Raw genomic sequence first — 15,801 nt, forward strand, 5'->3', positions numbered from 1 at the left:
CAATCAGTGGAATTTGGATGGGCAATAAACCCCAAATAGGGAATGCGCGATGTGAAGGTAAAACCGAGAAACCGATATCGAAACTGCATTTTGCTGGAAATAAATGAAAGGGCCTGGAATTGAGTTGAGTTTAGTTGAGTATCTGTTGATTGATGTCACAACATTAAGAAAGCGGCGGCCAATTAAGCAAAATCTATTAAAGGCCAAGTCTTAAATTAGAAAAGAGAGAGTAGTGATGGACAAAAATACCGATATAGTGTCGATATTCTAAGAATTCAATAGGTTTTGCAGGTAGGTTTTTGATTATATGTTCGAAAGTTATTAGCACAATTGGATTTATACTGATCCAGAAATAATTATAAAGGTAAAATAATCGGAATTTCCATGATTTTATATTGAAAAGTGCTGTTATAACTATATATATAGTAATTAACAATTATAATGATTTTGTTTTGAATAGATAATATTGATTTCCATACAATAAGTTAGATATGTTTATAATATGGATATTTTTTCTCATTTGTTACCGATTAATTATCTTCCTGGCAATTATTATATAATTAATTCTTTTATCTGTTGTTTTAACTATTAACAGCATAACCAAATATACAAATTATTAATGTGTCAATATTTTTGAGCATTTTATTAACTATTCGTCGGTATTTTCGATACATTGCGTTAATGCCTTTTGCCCTCTAAATGCATCTCTAGAAAATAGCTTACCTACTGCGTGTGGCGAACCCAAAATAAAAAAAACAAAACAGATTCATTTTTATTCGAATTGATAAATGACACTTTTATGGCCCAAATAAGCGCCCAAACTCCTGCTATCCTGCTCGATCTGCGGGGCTTAAATGCTCGCCTCTGATTAATCAGCCGCAATCATCTGATGTTTTAAGCGGCTTAAGTTCCAGGTCGGGATTGGGATTGGAACTCGAACTGGAACTGGAACTCAGCTCGGATCTCCCTGACAGCCGCGAGTCTGGAGTGCAAATGAATTTTGATGGCCAATACTTGACGTTCATTTCATGGATTTTGAGTTCATTAAAGTGCCATTTAGGATTCTTTATTTCTTTTCTTTGTTTTGTTTTGTTTTGTTTTGTTGTGTTGCGGAGAGAGTGGTTGTGGTGGAGGATTTCGGGGAGAAACACCTAATAAACAGAACGTAAAAATGCAGATATTTTTATGTAAATTCCAGAAATGGCTGTTATTTTTAGGCGCCTTTCACGGGCTATTAAAGGATCAGGGATTGTGTGGCCGCTGTCCTTGTTTATTGTCTTATTCTCTTTCCTCTCTCGCTCTGCCACTTGGTTCCTTTTCCTTTTTTACTTAGTTTTTTAATTTAAAATCGAATAAATTTTCAAGAAATTCCAGCTAAAAATGTCAAAAGCTGATTGATAGCTGGCAGACAGGAGCGAGACGCAACAGGAGAGGTGCAGGAGGAAGGGGAGAAGAGGTAGAAACGGTGGTGAAGGAGAGGTAGGGGATATGGATGGACCCGGGGCGTAGGGAGTATCCTGTTTCTGTCTTGGGTCTCTAACTCGTTCCAGCGGCACCTGCGAATCGTTCTCGTTCTCTCTTCTTTCCCTTTCATTCTTCCCAGTTCCCTTTCTTCCATATTAAACCTCTCTTTCTTCTCCTTTAGCCCTTTCCCCTGCTCTCGTTTTGAACCTAAAATCCACCTTATAGGCAATCTCTGGAACAATATCAAATATTAATCACTTTTTCCCTTGCCTTGCAGGCTACGCACTTTAAGGAAGTGGAGAGAAGGCGGAGTAGCGTAAGAGAAATAAAAGTGCATAGAGTGAGAAATGGAAAAGAGTGTGAGAGAGAGGAAGAGGAGATGAAGATGGACAAGGAGTAGGAGAGAAGGGAGAGGTGGCTCAGCACTTACTTCGGTAGTTTCTTTGGGGCGTTGAAGAGGGCGTGGCGCAGTTTTATGTGCAACGAAATTGGATTTCTGCTGCTGACTTATCCCCCTCACAATCTACACTGGAAAAAAAGGTGGAATAAATATAATATTATTAAGAATCAAAGCTACATTGTTAAACCTTAATTCAGAAATAATAATAAAGCAGGATATTACTCCTTATGAGAAACTTCTTTCAAGACACGTATAGATCTTTTTTTGACAATAATCAAAGTTTTGGTCTTCGATTAGCTTAGAATACTTTGAACCATATTTAAAATATAAAATTGTTTAATAATATAAATTAATTTTTGTTTTCAGTATATAAACAAATCCTTTCTTCTTAATATTAAACTGCCTGATGTTCCATCGCTTTTCCTTTCCAGGGCAAAACCCATCCTTGATCTCGTCAAATGTGTTGATAATTAGCAAGTTTTCGGGACTGCTCCATCGAGGGCGTTAAATTGTTTACTTTCCCTCCCGAACGGATGGATGACCTAGTGACCGTCTCTCTGGGTCACTCCCGGATGATTAATGCCCGGCACCTAATGAGCAATTGTGGGGAATTCACTGGACGACAGGGACATTGGGAGCGGGACAGGGACATGGACAGGGAATCGGTAACATCAATAAATTATAAATTAAAGAAATCCATTTCTGCCTCTCTCTCTCACCGAGTCGTTTTTGTTGTGTGTTTCGCCGGCTTGAGAATTCCTGGCCGGCAGTCATTAAGCTGCAACATCCCAGGATGAAACTGGGGGATCCGAGGGAGCCTGGGGATCCGTGGTGGATGGCGGTTAGCCGGGTGCCCAAAGTGGAGTCGGTCCGCAAACAAGAGCTGATGACTTTTGGAATTTTGATTAGGAGCACAGACATGTTCAAAAGGATTTTTGTTAACGCGCCTTGGACTTTGAAAAATGCTCCCGCGGAAGGGGTTCCGCATCGGATTGGCCATTGTATTGATGAGCTGCCGCTCCCGCTCCCGCCGCCTCTACCTCTGCACATCTGTGTTGTTTTGGGGCTCGAAATATCCAAGCAATTCGATGCCAATTAAGCCAGAAACTGAACAGAATCGAAGCAGCTAAGAGGGATGACCAAACACGGCTTCTAACTGCAAGTTTTCAGGGACTTGCTCATCTCTAAAAAGTGTCTCCTCAGCGATTTTACATACTTTTGGCGAACAAGCCTGCTGAATGCGAACGGAATGAAAGAAATGTGTGTGTCTGTCAATCAAGAGTTGAACTTAAATAAATCAAAGTAAGCTAGATACACAACGTAAAATGCTTTTATTTTTAGCAAGAAGTTTTAAAGATACAGCTTGCTGTTAAACCTTAACATTGCAAAATCTTCACATATTCCATGATTTAAACATTTCTGCTTTTGGTGCTTTGAAAACTTTCATATTTGGCCTAAAAAATATAGCCAAGCTAACAGCGGGTGGCAACTGAAATTGGTGGGGATTTTCAGGCTAAATCTGCTCCTGAAAATGCCAATGTGGCCAATGCTTTTTAGCCAAAACTTGATTTGTAGCCACTGCAACGGGCAGGTATATAGGTACAGATACAGATATCTCCCGGCTAGAATCTCTCTGCACATTTACCAGTTCGAATATGTTGGGCATTTTTATGGCGGTTTGCAATTAGCGCAGCTGTCATGGGCGAGAACCCAGGGCAGAAAGTGCCCACTCCCGGAGACGTCACCTTCAAAGTCCAGCCGTTTTCAACACCTCCTCCAATGGCGGTGGTCACCTCGCCATCTAATTCCACTTTCAGGCAGAACCATTTCCGCTATTTTGCATTTCCCCTTTACAGGCCGAAGAGGCGGGAGCGGCCATAAAACGTGGAACGTTTTATTGCAGCTGCAGCAGCAACATGCAACAGCAGGAACTGCAGCAGCAGCAGCAGCAGCAGCAGCAACTCCAACTGCAACGCAGCGAAACGAGTTCAAGTTTATGGCCTAAGGCTCGGCTTTAGTGCGGGGAGCGACTTGACTTGACCGGAGGTCTTAGAGTAACCTAACGCCAATTATCCAAAAACGTGTCCCTGGCCGGGAGTTGCGTTCTCAATTCGTCTCGGGACAACTAATTAAAATGGCTTTAGTCATGGGCTCCTAGACTGGTCCAAATGGTCTGCCAGTGGCCCTAAAAGTTCGTTGTTTGCTGTGCTCTGCTCCGATTTATTTTCTTTAAACTTGGCATGTGCTGTAAATGAAATACTATCGGCCGTATATCTTTTAGGTTGGCTTTACTGCCTTCCAGTTTTATTGAGGCTAAGACCAGTGGCGCAATAAAAGTTTGGAGCATTCCTTGGCAGCCTTTTCTTCTTATTCTGATACATATATTTCCTTGACATTCTATGAAATTGAAGTTTACTATAATACTTAATCCCCTTTGGGCAATGACAACCAACAGTATTTATTGCCCTTCAATCTATGTATATTTTGCATAAACAAATGCCCAACTATTGCTGCCTGGCAATTCTCCAATTCAAAGCCGTTTGGCTGGTCTGAAGTTGGATTGAAGTCACAATTGCAGCATTTGCAAAACTCGCACTTATCTGGAGGCAAATTGACTCTGGCTTAGCAAAAGGCTTAGAAGATGATCGCTGGCTGCCATTTCCTGCAGCTTTGGTCTTTCCGCTGACCGAAGCTTCCTTTGGCCATCTCCTCCCTGCCTCCGGACCAAGTTTCATCCTATAATCACATTCGCTTATATGAGCATATGCAGAGCAGTTGCTGCAGTTGTTGCAGTTGCTGCTGTGCGTGCTGGTGGCCACCGCAGAAATTGCAAAAGCAGCAACAACTACCTCCAACTGGCCATATCTGTGGTCTGGATCTAGTGCTGCAGCTAGGACACGCACTGAGCAAAATAATAAACGAAAAAATAAATGGCGAATGTCATTCATAGACCAACTATCAGGAGCAATACCATCTGCCTTCTTATAAACTGTTAAGTATGCATTACCACCCATTTCCAAGTATATTTAACTGTATATTACTCTCTAATTTTTCTCAGTGTAGGCCAGTGCCCAGAGCTGTCCAGTGTGGCACGCTAATTTGATTTCCTACAGGCAACACTTGCGGTCTCCCCGACTTCAATGTGTGGCCACTGGCCAGTGGCCTAAGCCAGGAACTGGAGCTAGTGCTGGGACCGGAGATGGAGCTGTAGCTGGAGCTGCGGAGCTAGAGAATGGCCTGACAGCCATGGCCTGTCGCCAGTTGCTCCATTTTGCAATTTGCATAATTACCGTTGTTTGACTTTAATGCAGCGCCGCATCCGACGGGTACGTATCCAGCGGATCCAACGAGTCCAGTGCTTACCCATGGAGCTGTCGATGCAGGCGAGGACCCGGCCGGGGGAAAAACGAAGCTCTCTTTGTTGAAGCCTTGCACAACTTTTCATTACTTTTAATTGCTGTGGCCAATGAGGAAGCAATTTGTAGGGCCACACTCGGCCAATGGGTGTTGCTGTTGCCGATGATTGCTGGTGTTGCAAGTTGGTGTGCCAGTGCAACAGTTGCCAGGTGTCCGGGTGTCCGGGTGTGCGGGTGCCCGGGTCCCTCCTCCAGGCTCCAGCGCTGTCTCCGGCTCAGCTGTTTGGCAAATATGAGAAATGTATTAAATAACCAAACATGATGCATGGGAGTTTGGTTTTGTTCCATGTCGCGGCATCGTATCGATGTTGCCGGTGTTGTGGCCACAAGCAACCGCAGCAGCTATGTACTAACTAACGTCAACGCGCAGCTTCATAAAATCAGATAGCTTAAATGCGATATTTGTGTGAGCTGCATTGGCAGATAAGGGGATTCCATTGGATTTGGTTAGCGGTGTAAGTCAATATGCAGAGTTAGAAGTCTCATACCCACATACCTTTAAATTCCACTTGCAAATGGTTGATTTAAAAGCTTTAATGGTATGTAAGCCTAATCTATAGATGGTAATTAAGGTAAACAGATTACACGTCGTAAGACTCTTTAAATATAGGTTTAATCTGCTTTAAAGCTTTTTAAGGCTTATTGATTTTCTCCCTACCCTTATCCTGTGACTCAGAACATCAGAAAGTTCCCATAAAGTATCCGCAAAGGTATAACCTTCGCCCAATGGCAAAGATTAATTATATATTTTCGCTTATTAAGCATATTTTACACTCTAGCCCCAACAACCGGCTAAGGCAAAGTGCACTTCATTTGAATGAAAAAATCTGTTGTTGCCGAGAGCCCGAGATTTCCATGCTCTGTCAGTTTCCGTTGCCCGGTCCCATCTCATCCAAAGCAATCCAGGGACAGGGACAGGGACGGGGACCGGGACAGAGTCTGCTTTGGTCAGATGCAGAGACAAATTTATAGGAATCATTCTAAGAATTAATAAATCTCAAGTTTCCAGCCGGGCCCTGGCCGAACCCTTGCGAAATAAAAAAACATTGAGATGGGTACCGAGGGATTCGCTCGGTGATCTGGCAGGCAATTTCGCTCAATTTCTTTGGTTTATTTATTTGGTTTTGTATTTGTTATGGTTTTCGATTCTCGCTCTCGGCTCTTTCGGGGGGTTGACATTAAATGCTTAGTCGCTGGCCGCCTAATGTTCATGTTGCGGTTCACGTTCGATTTCATTTTCAATTTATTTTAGTCGAAACGCTGGAACTTCTGGCCGGCTTCCTAATCGGATTTGTCGCTTTAATGAAGCGCAAGAAATAAGTTGCAAGAAATGCGCCGAAATTCGCGCTAATGAAACATATTTCTGTGGCTCAACTTTTGGCGTGGGCTTTTTTCGGTTTATGTTTTCCATTTTATTTTTCTTTTCATTTATTGTATTGAAAGGGATTTCTCAAGCACACCGGTAGCTGTCATGTTCTGATTATTTTAATTTGACACTTCGTGCCGGCGAGACCAAAAAAAACAAGGGAAGGGAACTCTTCGGCTTCATTAAAAATATTGTCAACGTAGAAAAGCGAAAACTCATATGCGAGCCACGATAAAAATGCCAAAAAGCGACTGAAATGCGGAGCCTTTGGCAGCTGACAGTGGGCTGGATGATGCTGATGTCCCTCCGCCGGCTCCAAAACCAGATCCAGATCGGGAATGACACGCCATGGCAGCGCGGGCCGGCCCACAACATCTGGCTGACAGCCGAAACTTGAATATTTCATGGGACGCGGTGCGATGAGTGCGAATTTGATTAAAATCGGCAAATAAAATATGGAATATGTTCGGGGACATAAGGCAATCGAACGCAATGGCGAAATGGAATTTTAAATATGACAAAGGCATAGGGTCATCGGGTACAGAGTATCTGGACCGTGTCCATGTCCTGTCCTGTGCTGTCCTATCCTGGATATAAAAAGCCAATGAAGTGTTAAATTTGGTAATCTACTTTGGCAGGCTGCCTTTTTTTTCATTTGTGGGGTGGCAGAGCGGCATGAAGGTCCTGAAACATGGCTAGTTAATCTGTCTTCTGTGTAGGCGTCACCCGGTGGTAAATGGACTTTGCATGCTGATCCCGAACACAGGACATCCTGCTCCTGTGCCTCCTGTCTGTGGCCATTGGCCAAAATAATTAGCCCGGCCAGTCAGCCGTAAAACGGACGAGCACCGAAGGCTTCTGACATTTTACTCGGTTTCGAAATTGATTTGATTTTCCGGCAAATCAAATTGTTGTGGAGCCGGCTGGGAAAATGCCAGAGTTACCCCAGAATTTTCACACAATATTTCCCCCGCCCCGCTTTGTGTGTGTTTTCATGACTTCCGCTCCGTATGTGTCATCACAGTCAAATCGCCTTAAAATTAAGTTCATAAAACTCTATTTTGCCAATCATTGAATCTACCAATTAAACAGTGTTTGGAGGCCTTCAACAAATCAATCAATGGGAAACAAATTTCATCTCTTTTCGGGGTCTTAAGGGTATTATGTTTGGACCAGAGGCGACGGCACGTATTCAATAGATTCGTTTTCATTAATCATCATCAACGTGGCGAGGGCAGAGCAATTGCAGCACCGCCATCAGGTAAGTCGGATATGGAATTCACTGTATATATGTATATATGGGCATATGTCGGCTGATGTTTGGTACGTGAGTTGCTAAATGTATACAGGATTAGTCAGGGAGCTCGTTACACGGCGGTTACCGCAAGTAAACGAAAATAAACCACCAAGAAAGCAAGAGGGGGGAATTTGTTACTTTCAGTGTTGTGCATTTGTCCTGATGATCTAAGCATTGAAAACTATGTATATACAAATTACTTAAGACGGAAATAAATTTTTAATTTATTTTTACATACATTTTTAATGATGTGAAGAAATTTTACATTCAAATTAACTTTTGTCATGGTATATAAAGCTAACCAATTCAAAACACATACACAAATTATACTATGAAGGATATTTTTATTGCTCCCTAATACTCGCATCCTTTAAAGGGTTCCCGCCATCACTGGTCACTGTCCTCACAATGAGGAACAACGCGTTCGGGTCTAATGAACTCACTAAGCGAATTAAAATTTAAATAGTTTAACCATTAAGCGATATCCAGTCAGAGTGCAACTTCCGCTTCCGTGGACTAGGAGCCACTCCCAGCTGAGCCGGACTCCGGTCCGCTGGGGCTCACGGATTTTCTGGGCACTGAACGGGTGCAATGGGAACGGGTGCAATGTCCTGTGTGCGTTGTCCCGGCTTAAACACGCTTTATTCAATTAGCTACATCCGGTTATTACCTGCATGTTGCCCCTGCCTGTTCTTCCTGCTCCGCCGCATTATCCCTTTGCGGGGACACCGGAATGTTCGTCCTGGAATGTTTATTTATGCGCATTTGTGCCATGCGTTCAGCTATTTCCAGATGAGCGCTCCGCTTGTGTGCAATATTACAAAATCATTTTCAAACCGCATTCGGAACCCCCGGAAACCCCTAACCATGATCCTTAGCACAGGACCAATCCCCCTTCCGACAGTTGGCAGTTTATAGTTTAGTTAGTTGCGAGTGTGTGCAAATTAAATTTTGTACTAAACGCAAAGCCAGCAAATCATTAAAAGTTAGCCTGTGCAGCGTTTACGAACAATCATAAACAATATTTGCTCACATTTGTGGGGTTTACTTTTTTAGTCGAGCCCTGGAGCTATTGAAGACCATCAGCCGAATAAATTTGGGTAAAATTCTGGGCTTTAAATTACATGAACAAAAAAGGTGACGAAATGCGGATCTACAGAAGATACCATGGTGGTCCTTCGGAACGGTATTTGTGGTGTAGTGGTAATATCATCCTTAAGGGCAGGAGTACTTAGGATCACACAACATCAACATCATTTCATCAGTGCCCTCCCGGTCGCTCAGTCCTTTGAATTATCTCTCTGACGCTTTAAATTTTCCAGCTTGTGCTTATTGAGTTTTTAGTTATTTATTTATTTATTTTTTATCTTGTTTGTATCATTGTAGTTTTTTTATTATTTCACACTGTTTTTCATTTGAAAATTGTTGCATTAACATTTCCATTAACAGCGCTGCAACGCACTGTTAACCCTGCGGTCATAATTAGATTATAAACTAAAGCATACTTTTAGGCAATCAGTAGTCTTGACGCAAATGTAGAGTGGCAGCAGTGTAAAATAATGTTGAGAAATTAATTTGCTGGTTTGCTTGAAGTTTATACTAGAATTTACAACAAAATGTTCTAAAAAAATATATATTTAGATAGTGAAAATGTAAATTTGTGCTGCTGCTGAAGTGTAATTCAAAGTCACATTTTAAAGCAGCACAAAGGTACAAAGCATTTAAGAAGCTCCCATTTTTGAGTGCATTATGTAGAGGGTACTATCTGCAGACCCTTGATATTAAAGCAAATTTTTTATTTTAAAGTGAAATATATTCTGATTTTATTCAGCCATCAGATCGTTATCTCTAGAGCTTAAGGCTGAATAATAAATACTTTTTAAGCTTAATCTTGATAGAGGCCAGCAGCGACATATTTAAAAAAAATATTTATGGTTGACAACCCGCCGAAAAAAACCCTCGGTATTTATCATGTAAAAGAGCTCGTTGTAAACTATTAAAGAAATTTTTCGTTTTAAAGGGATGTGTCAGTTTGTCTGCGATGCAATATTTATTTATTGCTTTTCCAGCTTGCCATCTCGTTTATTAAATCTGAAATAAAAAAATGTATGCATAATATATGCGGCCTGTGTTGATTTATATCTGTGACAAGCAATTTAATTCGAACCACTTGACATAACAGAGTGGAGGGCAGAGCGAAAACCAATGGAGACTCCTAAAATCTGGCACATGTAGTTAGAGTATCCTGACCCTTTCCGTTCTATGCTATCCCCTTTGCGAAACGACAATAATCACAGTAATGCGCCAGATAACAGTCAAAATATCAGGAGAAAAAAGCGCTCGGGGACTTCCAATGACAAATCCTGAGAGGAAATGCGAAAATAAAGTTGGCAATAAAGTTTATCCAGCCACGATGACAGGCCAAGAGGCAGCTAAGAGGAAAATAAGAAAAGTTTTGCCAAATAAGCTGTAATAACTGCGATTGCCTGCCCATTCGCCGCCCACAATTAGCGAAAGCAGCTTACTCAATAATTTAATAGAATTGATTATTATTTAAGTGCGGACAAGCCAATTTCTGGCAGCTGAAGGCGCTGGCAATGGCCACCAGCAAAGGCAAAGCCTTCGGCGAAAAGGCAAAGGGGCTGTGAAGCCCCCCAAAAGGGTCGCAAGATAAATGCCCGGCCATTGAGGGTCACGGAATTGGGATTGGTAGGTATAGCTATAGCCCCTTATATAGGCACACAGAAAGAAAACTTAAGCTATGATGGAATCGTTATTCATACCTAAAAGCTAACCTTATATTTTACCAACTTAAACTCCCATTCCTTTAAAATACGAAGTAAGAACTGGATGACTATAGCGTTTGCTCTTTGACTGAGTTTTCGAGTCTGAAACTGCGAAAAATGTATATAATTTGATTCTCTTTTTATCTATTAAATTAATATCTTTTCGAAATGAATATAATTTTGTTCTGTGCAGCTTTGACTGGAATTGAGGCTGGCCGTCTGTTTGTGGCGGCTTCGGCACAATGGATGCGAGAAATCAATTTAAAAACCGTTAAGGAGCGGGAAGCCGTGGAGCAGCGGAGTCCTGGGAATCCTGGGAGTTGGCCGGACAATGCCGGCAATATTATACGTCCGGTATAAATATTTATATCGCAACTGCGCTTCCCTTTTCCTGTCCCTCTGTGTCTGTCTGCCGAGGAATTCAATAAAAACATGTGCAATAAATAAGCGTGGGTGAACTGTAAATACCCGAGCTAACGTAGGCGTATACGCAATATGCGAGTCGAGAGCTTCGAGTTGCGAGTTGCCAGAACTTGTCTTCGATTCTTCAATTGCAATTTTTATTTCGCATTCAGCATTTGCGGCACGACGGCCACCTATCAGAAATGAGTTCGCACAATTAAGTGACGCATTTATCGCACACACCACACTACAGCTTATACACACACACACACACTTGGCAAGGAGGGTGTGCAAAAGTAATTCCGGGTGGGCGTGGCAGACGCAGTTGAGTTTGCCAGCTCCTTAAAATTCATGAGGCGTCGCCTGCAACTGTAAATTGCATTTATACGCAAGTCAAACAGCACTCAAAGCAACTGCGGGGAGGTGCAGGGGGGAAACGGGAAACGGGGAGGCGACACATCCGGTGCTCTGTTATTTTTCACCGTGCAACATTTGGCCCGAACCCATTTCCCTTGCCCCCGCTTTCGGGACCAGGAACCAGGAACCAGCAGCTGCTGTGGCTAACGAGGCGGGCGACCGAGCTAAAGCATCAGCTCCACAGTCATCAGAACACTGAAAAAAGTTCATACTAAATAAAGATTATAATTAAAATCAACTTAAATTGTGTTACCACAGAAGTGGTATTTTTCTTGGCTTCAAGGATTGTATTTATGGCCTTAAATTTGTGGGTTTTTAACCCTTTTTTACAAGTGCACTATTTTTATTATTACAAATTATTATTCATTAATAAATAATTTGGAGAAATAATACATTTTTTTTAGAATTGTAGATTTTAAATTTTGTTTATAACTATAGTTTATTTCATTAATCAATTTAAAAGTCATTTTCATTTGAAAAACTAGTCTAAATAAGTTACTTTTGTCAAGAACAATAAGTTTATTTATATTTGATGATATTTTAAAATACTATTTATTATTGAGTTTCTTTTACTAGAGCAACTAATTTTGCAATATTTTTTCTCCGTGCAGAGGCAGAGAGCAGCTGTCCTGCTCAGCAGTTGAAAAATGCATTTGGCGTGGCCGCACAGAAAAACTGAAGGCGGCAGCCGCAGGACGTACTCGGAACATGTGTAAGGACGAGCCAGGCAGCCAGCTAGCCAGGCAGGACGACTCTGGCCCGGATGCAGCTACATTTGTTTTGTCTCGGGCAAATGGCCAAAAGCCCAAGAAATGGTCAACAAACATGGCCAGGATGTGAATGAGCTGACCAGGCATCCTATCATTTATTTCCAAGAGCCGGGGCAAAGTCAACAGCAAAACTCTGTGGCATAATTAGCAAAGGACTTTGGGTTTCTTACTGGCTTCAGCCACACGAGCAGACACACAAAAATAATCATTCAAGCCCTGCCACAAAAAATGTCACAATGGGGGCGTTGCTGTGTTCTCATGTCCTGGAAAAGGGTATAGCAATTATGGGAAGATATATCGAAATTTAGTTAGAATTTAAGACACAACGAATTTTAAGATTAACAGAGAGTATAATTTCATATATAAAAGGTATGGATTTATTTATTATAACTAGAAATACAAGTTAAGGCGATAGCTTAAATAAGCTCACAGAAGGACACCCCATTCATTAGACTCAGCATGAGGTTACTTTCTTCTGCAAAAGACATCTTACCCTTGAAATCGATTGGGCTTATCGTACATAAAATGCGTGCCTGAATAGTGTACACATGACTTATGTAAACCAGTGGTCACAATAATTGACGCATCCTTCAGGGTATTCAGTCCTTCGGGCTACAAAGCTGTCCCGCCAGCCTTTCATGATTTGCCCGTTCTGCCCACGAAATCGGAGACAAGTCGCGCCCAAATTCTTCGAGAATAATGATTTCCTATATATATGTATATGTATATGGTATATATAGTGAGATGGCGGGTAGACGGCGTGGTAAAGTCGATTATTTTCGTCTCGAGTGACAGCAAACAAGTCTCAAATTACGGAATAGTTAACTGCCCAGGACATCGAGTATGGGGTATATGGAGAAAACTGATGGGAACTGAGGGGGATGTCCCTGAATGAATAAAATGAATGGCTTATCTCTTGTTGACATTCGTCTGTGACAACATTGACCAGTTGACGACTGGCACACACATTTCCACACACATGGCGCAGATCCTTTGACTGTGGATTCGTTATCGCCATCGTTTATTACACAGAGAGATAGCTCTATTTTTATAATCAATAAATTTAAATGAACATAATACCAAGAAATTCAAACATCACGGTTTACTGTCTATATTATTGATTAACTTTAAATCAATGTGCATACTTGAAATATTAATATTACATTTTAAAGAATGCTTAGTTTTATTTCCTTTTTCTTAAAGTTACAAATAATTATAAAATTCTTATATAATGAGCTGTTCCTAAATGAAAATGTTTCAAAATATAGTATTTCTTTTAATAAGTGTTCAATTGAAATGATGTATCTATTGTTGTGTTTCACATTGCATTATATTTCTAGCTCTGCAACTTTTTCATCGCTTGACTGTTGGCTTGAATTGAATTCAATTGAATTAAGTCAAAGAAATAAACCAAGTATTAATCCTATTAATAGTGAAAATATATAATATTTATTTCTTACCAATTCAGTGTTTTGTTTTTGTTTCCTGTGCAGCTTAGAAGGGAAACTTCTTGGCGCTGACTCAGCAGCATCTGAACACTGAGGGGACTTTTCTTTGCCTGGCCAGCCTCATAATTTGTGTGTGGCTGTGTGGCGGATGGTGTGTGTTCGTGTTTATTGTGCAATAAGCTGCTCTCACTTCCCGGCTCGCTCCTTTCACTCTAGTTCTCGCCCTCGCCCTCGTCCTCGTCTTGGGCCACCTTTCTCCACTTTGTGTGTGTGCGTAAATCCGCTTTTAATGAAAAGAAAACCCATCCGAGTTTTATGTGTTGGCTCCTTCGGCACCCACACACACGCGTGCATACAAAGTCGTTATAGAAGAGTTCCTGACGGTTAAGGAAGGGAATCTTGGCCATAACAAAAGGGCAACAGTTAATGCCGGGCCAACTAAATAAATCTTGTTTTATTTTCCGAGGCATGTGAGCTGCAAGCAGCTGTGAACTCCTCCTGAACAACCTCCTTTTTCCTTTTGGCCTTTTCCCCTGACAGTCTTTAGAAATCCTCCGAAATCACTAAATAATCGAATTGTTGGGGGCTCCTCCACGAAATTATCGCATAAACAAGTCAATTTGTGCAGCTTTATGCAGGTTCTCGTGAGTGGCCAACGATGTCCGGGATAATGGTTTTTATCTGCAGCAGCAAAGTAAAGTTTGGAGTAGTTCTAAGGACTTTAGTTTCAAGGCACTTTAGACCTTGGACTATTTTGCGGAGTAGAAAAGTTAAAGGCTTTTGCGTTGCTTAATAAATTATTACCTCTCAAGAAAAGGGTTTTTATAACGTACATTAAGTAAAACGGGAAGGGAATTTTAATAAGTTATGCTGAATACGTAATAAATTATGTATAATATTAAAATATATATCTACCAATCTAGAAGCTAATAAAATGATAAAAGACCTGTGAAATGGCATCTCCCTAAATCTATATCCTCTCATGAATAAAAACCTCACTCCCAGTGAAGTCAATATATAGAAATTGATATAAAAATACTCCGGATTTTTTATGCTGTAATAAAATTGGAAATGCTGCATTTTCCGTGAGTTCTCCCATCTGCTTAGTTCCGCAGGTCGATAAATCAGGTTTTTTTTTTTATTTCCCCCTCTCCCTCTCGATACACTGGAATAGAATTTAAGTAATTTTCACTTTTCACTTTCGCTGTGATTTATGCGGCCTTCCGGCGAGAAAGGCTCCTCGGTGTCTGACCCATTTGCCTGTGACCCAGAAACACCAGCAGTAGAAACCAGAAGCCAGAAAGCGCATCCTGCTCCGCTCTATCGTCGCTCCTTTTTATTTTTTTTGGTTTTTTTACCAAAAGTCGGCAGCCAATTCAATTGAGCATCTTGCCCACAGCGGAGTTAAACTTCAGCCCAGCTCCCCGGCAGTATTCTACCCAACTTTCGGCATTATCAGCTGCAGTGCAGCTTCTGATTTATGGCCAGCAACTGCGGCTGGGATGGCGGCCATTCAAATGAGTTTTGACGTGATTGTAATAAATTGTCGGTCAAACAGGAGGCGCCATCTCCTGACCACGACGGCAACTCCGTTTTGGGTTTCCAAAAATTTATATTTTTCATAATATACCATACACAGCACAAAGGCAAAAAGCCAAAGTTATGGGATGCAAAATAAAGTGGAAATTGTATTACAGGAATTTTTATGAAAATCGAATCCATGGTATGGGGTAAGGGGAAAATTATACTATAATAAAGGTCCAAATTAGGAAAATATAATTAACTATTTGTAGATTATTAAGAAAATATAATGAAGTATTTGTAGATTTTATCTTAGTGTTTACTATCTATATATTATATAAAGGTATTCAATTATTTATAAACTGTTTATTTATTTTATATTTTCTTAGTTAATTTGACCAGGAACTTATTTATTTTTTATTATCCCTATTTTTAATTGGCCCTGCTTTTGATCCTCCCAGTCTTATACAAGTTCTACCTTTGAGTCTGATTTAATAAAGTGTCCTAAAGTTAA

This window comes from Drosophila serrata, unplaced genomic scaffold, assembly GCF_035046125.1.
Source record: "Drosophila serrata isolate PLE 108 unplaced genomic scaffold, ASM3504612v1 contig_272, whole genome shotgun sequence".
Lineage (NCBI taxonomy): Eukaryota > Metazoa > Arthropoda > Insecta > Diptera > Drosophilidae > Drosophila > Drosophila serrata.